This window comes from Leuresthes tenuis, unplaced genomic scaffold (genome assembly GCF_036924035.1).
Source record: "Leuresthes tenuis unplaced genomic scaffold, fLeuTen1.0.hap1 SCAF_21, whole genome shotgun sequence".
Taxonomy (NCBI): Eukaryota; Metazoa; Chordata; class Actinopteri; order Atheriniformes; family Atherinopsidae; genus Leuresthes; species Leuresthes tenuis.
The window spans coordinates 13,143,967-13,154,473 of NW_027325375.1; the positions used below are offsets into that span (position 1 = coordinate 13,143,967).

At 44.5% G+C, this 10,507-nt stretch overlaps 6 non-coding genes across 6 annotated transcripts; 3 read left to right on the forward strand and 3 right to left on the reverse strand.

Annotated features, from left to right (window-relative positions):
* The first annotated feature begins 2,374 nt into the window (after window positions 1-2,374).
* Window positions 2,375-2,565, forward strand: LOC140280507 (U2 spliceosomal RNA). Its single transcript, XR_011909468.1, has one exon. It is a non-coding gene; the product is annotated as a U2 spliceosomal RNA (small nuclear RNA).
* Window positions 2,566-2,952: 387 nt separating this feature from the next.
* On the forward strand, window positions 2,953-3,066 carry LOC140280730 (U5 spliceosomal RNA). The gene has a single exon (XR_011909661.1). It is a non-coding gene; the product is annotated as a U5 spliceosomal RNA (small nuclear RNA).
* A 275-nt stretch (window positions 3,067-3,341) lies between these two features.
* On the forward strand, window positions 3,342-3,527 carry LOC140280551 (U2 spliceosomal RNA). Its single transcript, XR_011909504.1, has one exon. It is a non-coding gene; the product is annotated as a U2 spliceosomal RNA (small nuclear RNA).
* Window positions 3,528-9,109: 5,582 nt separating this feature from the next.
* LOC140280808 (U2 spliceosomal RNA) lies at window positions 9,110-9,297 on the reverse strand. Its single transcript, XR_011909727.1, has one exon. It is a non-coding gene; the product is annotated as a U2 spliceosomal RNA (small nuclear RNA).
* Window positions 9,298-9,572: 275 nt separating this feature from the next.
* LOC140280768 (U5 spliceosomal RNA) lies at window positions 9,573-9,686 on the reverse strand. Its single transcript, XR_011909695.1, has one exon. It is a non-coding gene; the product is annotated as a U5 spliceosomal RNA (small nuclear RNA).
* Window positions 9,687-10,097: 411 nt separating this feature from the next.
* LOC140280519 (U2 spliceosomal RNA) lies at window positions 10,098-10,288 on the reverse strand. Its single transcript, XR_011909479.1, has one exon. It is a non-coding gene; the product is annotated as a U2 spliceosomal RNA (small nuclear RNA).
* Between the last annotated feature and the right edge of the window lie 219 nt (window positions 10,289-10,507).

A 10,507-nucleotide genomic window follows, 5' to 3' on the forward strand; every position in this document is an offset into this window, starting at 1 on the left:
TCTCGACAACAAGGTGTGGCTGTGAAAGAAGAACTGTTATGTAGGAGAGATGTCTGGTAAAGATATTTTGTTAAGTAACCATATCACAGCCACTGCATGAGGTACCTTAAGTGTTAATGGGTGAAATAACACCATTATTGTTGATGCCTGCACTGCCAATGGCTTCTGGCCATTGATTCAAAAGTACGATCTCGTCCCTGTTTCCCCCTTTCAGTGGACACTGGCCCCTAATTACCGCAATTCAGCAGGGGGTCTTTCATTAGGAGTACTGGACTCCCCCGTGCACGGTTTCAGCTCCGAGCCTGGAAAGCGGAAAAAACGTTGAGATCTGGTTTGAGGACCCAATTGTTGAGAAAAGTCTCTCAATGAGACTCAGAGTTGCTGGAGTCAGTTAATGCAAATGTTTAATCTTGCAGCAAGTTCAAGAATGTGTGTGTGTATGGGTGTATGTGTGCGAACGTGTGTGAGTTTGTGTGTGTGAGAGTTTAAAGAACCTGTTATCCACAGGCAGGTCTTAACTAGTATGGCACAGGTCCAGCCTGTCTCATCTTTTTTGGAAGGTCCAGCGCTCGGCCGTAACCCTTCTGTCTGTTTGGACTCTCACATACATTCGGTTAATCATAGAAAAACGAGAACAAAACTTTTTAGCCCCTTAAATTCATAAAACAGACATGGTGCAGTTATTTCCATTCTAGAAAATAAGAGTAATCACCACCATTCCTATAAATTCTGGATATTCTAACAATCTGAATCTTTTTTAAATGTTCGATGAAGCCCTTTGCTGTTCTGTTTAGAGACTCAGCTGATCATAAACCAAGTTTTGCTCTTGAACCAAGCTTCTAAACTCTTCACCTTTTTCATTTCTCAGTTAGTATTCACTTTAAAACTGATTAAAAGAAAAATTAAATGAATGCCTATCAACAAATGTGGGATCTAAACTCTAGTGCTTTCTCTAAAATAATTTCCTTTCTCAATTCAGAAATGTGTGTGTGTAAGTCACAACACCCGTGACACCAAAACGGCTTTCTTTTCTCTCTTTTCTCTACACTCTGCACTGTGAGCACACACACCAAATCAGAAAGGCTTTTTTCTCTCTTTTCTACATTATGGACTGTGGGGACAGTCCATAATGTGTGCCAGGGCGTTGTCTCACGTATTAGATTATGCTTAAGATACGAATGGGTTTATCAGTCACATCAGAATCCATACATACTGATCCTCCCGTAATAAAATGGTCGGATCTTATCAAACACACTTTGTTTCTTGTGACAAGTCAGCGAAACAGCGTATACACGTCAAGACACTGAATCAAGTTTGCCACAAGAACTCATAAGTTTGGCAGTATTGCTCTGCCGTCAGCAATCATACACCCATTTTATTTTCATGAGACATGTGCAGGCACCTGTTCATCTACTGTTCTATCACTATGAATTAGTTTATCTATTATCAATAAGGATACTTCTACAACTACTATCAAAGTATGTCCAGACTTCTTATGTTGTCAGTTGCTATATATGAATAAGTGGGTTGCTACTGAAAAGCATTAAGCATGTCACACAGCCCAAACATATAACATTTCAGGACACACCACACAGTTAACAACCACAGTGAAGCGTGTCAAAGCCCAAACATGTAACATTCAACAGGACACTTACACAACACATTCAAATCAAACAGTCAGACAACATACAAGAACATATACCCCAGCCGGCATTGCTCCCTGCCTATTTTCCTACAACTCACTATGTGTGCGCACACCTTTATTCACAAACTCTTCAACTTATACTCTTTTACCGAAGCTGCTACAGCTCGATTGGCCAAATACCCTTAGATCCTATTTCGGTGAATTTGACATCTGCCTTGTATGTAACAGATTAGCGGTTTAGCAGTTTTAATTTAGTTTGAGTGAAGGAATTCATTTTATAGCAAAATCCGAAATCGTGAAGAACTCATGAAAGTAAGCTTATTCTCGGATTCCTGAAACTTTAGATTTGCTCTTTCTTTTACTGCAAAGTACAACGTTGAGCAGCACTAATGAGTTGTTTCTATTTTTGGCAGGCTTTACCTTTGCGGATGAAGCCCTTTCTGTCTGTGCAAAAGAAATCTTGTTACTGTGCAGAGTGACTTCTCTGAGTAGAGTCGCCTTACTTGTTGCGACTGTGCCGATGTTCGAAGCTGGAGTGCAAAGTTGTTGCTTGAATGGTGCTCGCTGGAGCGTGTGGTAGTGTAAAGTTATACCATTTAAAAGGGCTGAAGAGTGCTCAGTGCAGCGGGTGGGCGGAGGTGCAAAGTGACACTATGGCCATAAAAAGAACACCGCTACAAGTGCGCATTTTGCCAGGAAGGGCCCTCGGACGTGAACCAGTGGACAGTTATCGCTTCTCGGCCTTTTGGCTAAGATGAAGTGTAGTATCTGTTCTTATCAGTTTAATGTCTGATATGTCCTCTATGCGAGGACTACATATTAAATGGATTTTTATCAATAGGAGTTGAAAAAGGAGCTTGCTCCGTTCACTCCAAGCATCGACCCGGTACTGCAGTGCCGCTGGGAACGGTGCGCTCTCCTCTGCTCTTGTGAAAAAGCAAACAGCGGTGCAGGATGGAACTTTCTTTTAATCTGCTGAGAAAAGAGAGTGAATGCGAAGCAGACTTTAACACGGCTCTGGGAGCGAGCCGAGTGCGGGCTAACCGGGACAATTGCTTGAAAGAAACGCGACACCGAATGAGCAGTCAGAACAAAGCCTCAATACGGTGTTCCTGTGTTGTTTGTGGCTGCCTTGTCTTTTGCACAGAGTAAAAGACAAGGCAGCCATCGAATAGGGCCCGATTGTTCCTACTTGGTCAGCCGAGGAGCAAGGGGGGGAGCAAGCGTCTCAACCAAGCAAAGCTCACCATGGGGAAGGTGGCTATGCCAACTAGCCTGATGCCCTGCTCCCGCAGTGATGGATAATCGTACACTGGTTTCTCTTCATAATGTACAAGTCTTTCGCCTTTTACTAAAGACTTCCGTGGAGAGCAGCACTAATGAATTGTTTCTATTTTTGGCAGGCTTTACCTTTGCGGGTGAAGCCCTTTCTGTCTGTGCAAAAGAAATCTTGTTACTGTGCAGAGTGACTTCTCTGAGTAGAGTCGCCTTACTTGTTGCGACTGTGCCGATGTTGCTTGAATGGTGCTCGCTGGAGCGTGCGGTAGTGTAAAGTTATACCATTTAAAAGGGTTGAAGAGTGCTCAGTGCAGCGGGTGGGCGGAGGTGCAAAGTGACACTATGGCCATAAAACGAACACCGCTACAAGTGCGCATTGTGCCAGGAAGGGCCCTCGGACGTGAACCAGTGGACAGATATCGCTTCTCGGCCTTTTGGCTAAGATCAAGTGTAGTATCTGTACTTATCAGTTTAATATGTGATATGTCTATGCAAGGACTACATATTAAATGGATTTTTATCAATAGGATTTGAAAAAGGAACGGTGCGCTCTCCTCTGCTCTTGTGAAAAAGCAAACAGCGGTGCAGGATGGAAGTTTCTTTTAATCTGCTGAGAAAAGAGAGTGAATGCAAAGCAGACTTTAACACGGCTCTGGTAGCGAGCCGAGTGCGGGCTAACCAGGAGAATTGCTTGAAAGATACGCGACACCGAATGAGCGGTCAGAACAAAATCTCAATACGGTGTTCTTGTGGTGTTTTTATAAAATGCGGTGTAAAAAAAGGTGTGAATGCCCCATAGAAAACTAAAAGGTGGAGCGGAAGTGTTCGGCTGCAAGAAGGTGTGAATGTCCGACTATATTTGGTGAAAAGCAGGTGAAGCAAGGTCTGAATGCCCAACCTTACATCATCAAAAGCGAGATAAGAGGTTTTTGGCTGCAAGAAGGCCATAGTTTGCCAAAAGCGGGTAAGGTGCGAATGATCGGCTAAATATCAACAAAAGTGGGGGCGGAGGTCTTCGGATGCAAGTGGGTGTGAATATCCCACCATACAAGTATGGTGGAGAGGAAGCTGTGAATGGCCGACCATAGTTTGCAAAAAGCGGGTGAGAAAAGGTGCGAATGTCCAACCATACATGATCAAAACAGGGAGCGGAGGTGTTTTGCTGCGACAAGGTGTGAATGTCCACCCATAATTAATGAAAAGCGGGCAACAAGTAGGTTCGAATGCCCAACCATACATCATCAAAAGCAGGAGTGGATGTGTTCGGCTACAAGAAGGTTTGAATGTCCGAGCATAGTTTGTAAAAAGCGGGTAAGAAAAGGTTCGAATGCCCGAACATACACCATCAAAAGAGGGAGCGGAGGTGTTCCGCTGAAAGACGGTGTGAATGTCCGACCATAGTTGGTAAAAAGCGGGTAAGAAAAGGTTCGAATGCCCGAATATGTACCATCAAAACGGAAGCGGAGGTGTTCGGCTGTAAGAAGTTGTGAATGTCCGACCAAAGTTTGTAAAAAGCAGTTAAGAAAAGGTTCGAATATCCAACCAAACATAATCAAAAGTGGGAGCAGAGCTGTTCGACTGCAAGTAGGTGTGAATGTCCACCCATAATTCCTGAAAAATGGGTAAGAAAAGGTGCGAATGCCCAACCATACATCATCAAAAGAAGAAGTGGATGTGTTCTGCTACAAGAAGGTTTGAATATCCGACCATAGTTTGTAAAAAGTGGGTAAGAAAAAGTTCAAATGCCCGAACATACACCATCAAAAGAGGGAGCGGAGGTGTTCCGCTGTAAGATGCTGCGAATGTCCGACCATAGTTGGTAAAAAGCGGGTAAAAAAAGGTTAAAAAACCCGACTGTACACAATCAATAGCGGAAGCGGAGTTGTTCGGCTACAAGAAGGTGTGAAAGTCCACCAATAATTACTGAAAAATGGGTAAGAAAAGGTGTGAATGCCCAACTATACATCATCAAAAGCAGAAGTGGATGTGTTCGGCCACAAGAAGGTTTGAATGTCCGACCATAGTTTGTAAAAGGCGGGTAAGAAAAGGTTCGAATGCCCGTACATACACAATCAAAAGAGGGAGCGGAGGTGTTTCGCTGCAAGAAGGTGTGAATGTCCGAGCATAGTTTGTAAAAAGTGGGTGAGAAAAGGTTCGAATGCCAGAACATACACCATCAAAAGAGGGAGCGGAGGTGTTCCGCTGTAAGAAGGTGTGAATGTCCGACCATAGTTGGTAAAAAGCGGGTAAGAAAAGGTTCGAATGCCAAAATATACACCATCAAAAGCGGAAGCCGAGGTGTTCGGCTGCAAGTAGGTGTGAATGTCAGATCATAATTTGCAAAAAGCTGATGAGAAATGTGTGAATGACCGACAATAATTGCTGAAAAATGTGTTAGAAAAGGTAAGAATGCCGGACCATTCATCATCAAAAGCGGGAGAAGAGGTGTTCGGCTGCAAGAAGCTGTGAATGTCCAGCCATAATTACTCAAAAACGGGTAAGAAAAGGTAGTATTGCCAGACCATAAATGATCAAAAAAGGGAGCGGAGGTTTTCCGCTGTAAGAAGGTGTGAATATCCGACCATAATTGGTAAAAAGCGGGTAAGAAAAGGTGCAAATGCCCGACAATGTATGATCAAAAGAGGGAGCGGAGGTTATCGGCTGCAAGAAGGTCTAAATGTCCAACCATAATTTGTAAAAACCGGGGAAGAAAAGGCTCCGAAGCCCAACTATACACCATCAAAAGCGGGAGCGGAGGTGTTCAGCTGCAAGAAGGTCTGAATGTCCATCAATAATTGCTAGAAAACATGAAAAAAAAATTTCGAATATCCAACCGCACATGATCATAAGTGGGAGAAGAGGTGTTCAGCTGCAAGAAGGTGTGAATGTCCACCCATAATTCCTCAAAAATGGGTAAGAAAAGGTGCGAATGCCCAACCATACATCATCAAAAGAAGAAGTGGATGTGTTCTGCTACAAGAAGGTTTGAATGTCCGACCATAGTTTGTAAAAAGTGGGTAAGAAAAAGTTCGAATGCCCGAACATACACCATCAAAAGAGGGAGCGGAGGTGTTCCGCTGTAAGATGCTGCGAATGTCCGACCATAGTTGGTAAAAAGCGGGTAATAAAAGATTAAAAAAACCCGACTGTACACAATCAATAGCGGAAGCGGAGTTGTTCGGCTACAAGAAGGTGTGAAAGTCCACCAATAATTACTGAAAAATGGGTAAGAAAAGGTGTGAATGCCCAACTATACATCATCAAAAGCAGAAGTGGATGTGTTCGGCCACAAGGTTTGAATGTCCGACCATAGTTTGTGAAAAGTGGGTAAGAAAAAGTTCGAATGCCCGAACATACACCATCAAAAGAGGGAGCGGAGGTGTTCCGCTGTAAGATGCTGCGAATGTCCGACCATAGTTGGTAAAAAGCGGGTAAGAAAAGGTTAAAAAACCCGACTGTACACAATCAATAGCGGAAGCGGAGTTGTTCGGCTACAAGAAGGTGTGAAAGTCCACCAATAATTACTGAAAAATGGGTAAGAAAAGGTGTGAATGCCCAACTATACTTCATCAAAAGCAGAAGTGGATGTGTTCGGCCACAAGAAGGTTTGAATGTCCGACCATAGTTTGTAAAAGGCGGGTAAGAAAAGGTTCGAATGCCCGTACATACACAATCAAAAGAGGGAGCGGAGGTGTTTCGCTGCAAGAAGGTGTGAATGTCCAGCCATAATTACTCAAAAACGGGTAAGAAAAGGTAGTATTGCCAGACCATAAATGATCAAAAAAGGGAGCGGAGGTTTTCCGCTGTAAGAAGGTGTGAATATCCGACCATAATTGGTAAAAAGCGGGTAAGAAAAGGTGCAAATGCCCGACAATGTATGATCAAAAGAGGGAACAGAGGTTTTCGGCTGCAAGAAGGTCTAAATGTCCAACCATAATTTGTAAAAACCGGGGAAGAAAAGGCTCGGAAGCCCAACTATACACCATCAAAAGCGGGAGCGGAGGTGTTCAGCTGCAAGAAGGTCTGAATGTCCATCAATAATTGCTAGAAAACATGAAAAAATTTTTTCGAATATCCAACCGCACATGATCATAAGTGGGAGAGGAGGTGTTCAGCTGCAAGAAGGTGTGAATGTCCACCCATAATTCCTCAAAAATGGGTAAAAAAAAAGGTGCGAATGCCCAACCATACATCATCAAAAGCAGGACTGGATGTGTTCGGCTACAAGAAGGTTTGAATGTCCGAGCATAGTTTGTAAAAAGCGGGTAAGAAAAGGTTCGAATGCCCGAACATACACCATCAAAAGAGGGAGCGGAGGTGTTCCGCCATAAGAAGGTGTGAATGTCCGACCGTAGTTGGTTAAAATACCCGACTGTACACAATCAATAGCGGGAGCGAATGTGTTCGGCTACAAGAAGGTGTGAATGGCCGACCATTTTTTGTAAATAGCGGGTAAGAAAAGGTGCGAATGCCCGACAATGTATGATCAAAAGAGGGAGCGGAGGTTTTCAGCTAAAAGAAGGTCTGAATTTCCAACCATAATTTGTAAAAACCGGGGAAGAAAAGGCTCGAAAGCCCGACTATACACCATCAAAAGCGGCAGCAGAGGGGTTCAGCTGCAAGAAGGTCTGAATGTCCATCAATAATTGCTAGAAAAAATGAAAGAAAATTTTCAAATATAAAACCGCACATGATCATATGCGGGAGAGGAGGTGTTCAGCTGCAAGAAGGTGTGAATGTCCACCCATAATTCCTGAAAAATGGGTAAAAAAAGGTGCGAATGCCCAACCATACATCATCAAAAGCATGTGTGAATGTCAGATCATAATTTGCAAAAACCTGATTGTGTGCAGCTGAACACCTCTGCTCCCGCTTTTGATGGTGTATAGTCGGGCTTTCGAGGCTTTTCTTCAACGGTGTTTACAAATTATGGTTGGAAATTCAGACCTTGCAGCCGAACACCTCCGCTCCCTCTTTTGATCATACATTGTCGGGCATTCGCACCTTGTCTTACCCGCGTTTTACAAACCATGGTCGGACTTTCACACCTTCTTGTAGCTGAACAGCTCTGCTCCCACTTTTGATTATGTTTGGTTGGATATTCGCACCTTTTCTTAACTGCTTTTTACAAACTTTGGTCGGACGTTCACAACTTCTTACAGCCGAACACCTCCGCTTCCGCTTTCGATGGTATATATTCGGGCATTCGAACCTTTTCTTACCCGCTTTTTACCAACTATGGTCGGACATTCACACCGTCTTTCAGCGGAACACCTCCGCTCCCTCTTTTGATGGTGTATGTTCGGGCATTCGCACCTTTTATTACCCACTTTTTACAAACTATGGTCGTACATTCAAACCTTCTTGTAGCCGAAAACCTCCACTCCCTCTTTTGATCATACTTTGTGGGGCATTCGCACCTTTTCTTACCCGCTTTTTACAAACTATGCTCGGACATTCAAACCTTCTTGTAGCCAAACACATCCACTCCTGCTTTTGTTGATGTATGGTTGGGCATTCGAACCTACTTGTTGCCCGCTTTTCATTAATTATGGGTGGACATTCACACCTTGTCGCAGCCAAACACCTCCGCTCCCTGTTTTGATCATGTATGGTTGGACATTCGCACCTTTTCTTACCCGCTTTTTGCAAACTATGGTCGGCCATTCACAGCTTCCTCTCCACCATACTTGTATGGTGGGATATTCACACCCACTTGCATCCGAAGACCTCCGCCCCCACTTTTGTTGATATTTAGCCGATCATTCGCACCTTACCCGCTTTTGGCAAACTATGGCCTTCTTGCAGCCAAAAACCTCTGATCTCGCTTTTGATGATGTAAGGTTGGGCATTCAGACCTTGCTTCACCTGCTTTTCACCAAATATAGTCGGACATTCACACCTTCTTGCAGCCGAACACTTCCGCTCCACCTTTTAGTTTTCTATGGGGCATTCACACCTTTTTTTACACCGCATTTTATAAAAACACCACAGGAACACCGTATTGAGGCTTTGTTCTGACCGCTCATTCGGTGTCGCGTTTCTTTCAAGCAATTCTCCTGGTTAGCCCGCACTCGGCTCGCTCCCAGAGCCGTGTTAAAGTCTGCTTCGCATTCACTCTCTTTTCTCAGCAGATTAAAAGAAACTTCCATCCTGCACCGCTGTTTGCTTTTTCACAAGAGCAGAGGAGAGCGCACCGTTCCCAGCGGCACTGCAGTACCGGGTCGATGCTTGGAGTGAACGGAGCAAGCTCCTTTTTCAACTCCTATTGATAAAAATCCATTTAATATGTAGTCCTCGCATAGACATATCACATATTAAACTGATAAGTACAGATACTACACTTGATCTTAGCCAAAAGGCCGAGAAGCGATATCTGTCCACTGGTTCACGTCCGAGGGCCCTTCCTGGCACAATGCGCACTTGTAGCGGTGTTCGTTTTATGGCCATAGTGTCACTTTGCACCTCCGCCCACCCGCTGCACTGAGCACTCTTCAACCCTTTTAAATGGTATAACTTTACACTACCGCACGCTCCAGCGAGCACCATTCAAGCAACATCGGCACAGTCGCAACAAGTAAGGCGACTCTACTCAGAGAAGTCACTCTGCACAGTAACAAGATTTCTTTTGCACAGACAGAAAGGGCTTCACCCGCAAAGGTAAAGCCTGCCAAAAATAGAAACAATTCATTAGTGCTGCTCTCCACGGAAGTCTTTAGTAAAAGGCGAAGGACTTGTACATTATGAAGAGAAACCAGTGTACGATTATCCATCACTGCGGGAGCAGGGCATCAGGCTAGTTGGCATAGCCACCTTCCCCATGGTGAGCTTTGCTTGGTTGAGATGCTTGCTCCCCCCCCTTGCTCCTCGGCTGACCAAGTAGGAACAATCGGGCCCTATTTGATGGCTGCCTTGTCTTTTACTCTGTGCAAAAGACAAGGCAGCCACAAACAACACGGGAACACCGTATTGAGGCTTTGTTCTGACTGCTCATTCGGTGTCGCGTTTCTTTCAAGCAATTCTCCCGGTTAGCCCGCACTCGGCTCGCTCCCAGAGCCGTGTTAAAGTCTGCTTCGCATTCACTCTCTTTTCTCAGCAGATTAAAAGAAAGTTTCATCTTAGGCTCCCTGAAACTTCCATCCTGCACCGCTGTTTGCTTTTTCACAAGAGCAGAGGAGAGCGCACCGTTCCCAGCGGCACTGCAGTACCGGGTCGATGCTTGGAGTGAACGGAGCAAGCTCCTTTTTCAACTCCTATTGATAAAAATCCATTTAATATGTAGTCCTCGCATAGAGGACATATCAGACATTAAACTGATAAGAACAGATGTTACACTTGATCTTAGCCAAAAGGCCGAGAAGCGATAACTGTCCACTGGTTCACGTCCGAGGGCCCTTCCTGGCACAATGCGCACTTGTAGCGGTGTTCTTTTTATGGCCATAGTGTCACTTTGCACCTCCGCCCACCCGCTGCACTAAGCACTCTTCAGCCCTTTTAAATGGTATAACTTTACACTACCACACGCTCCAGTGAGCACCATTCAAGCAACAACTTTGCACTCCAGCTTCGAACATCGGCACAGTC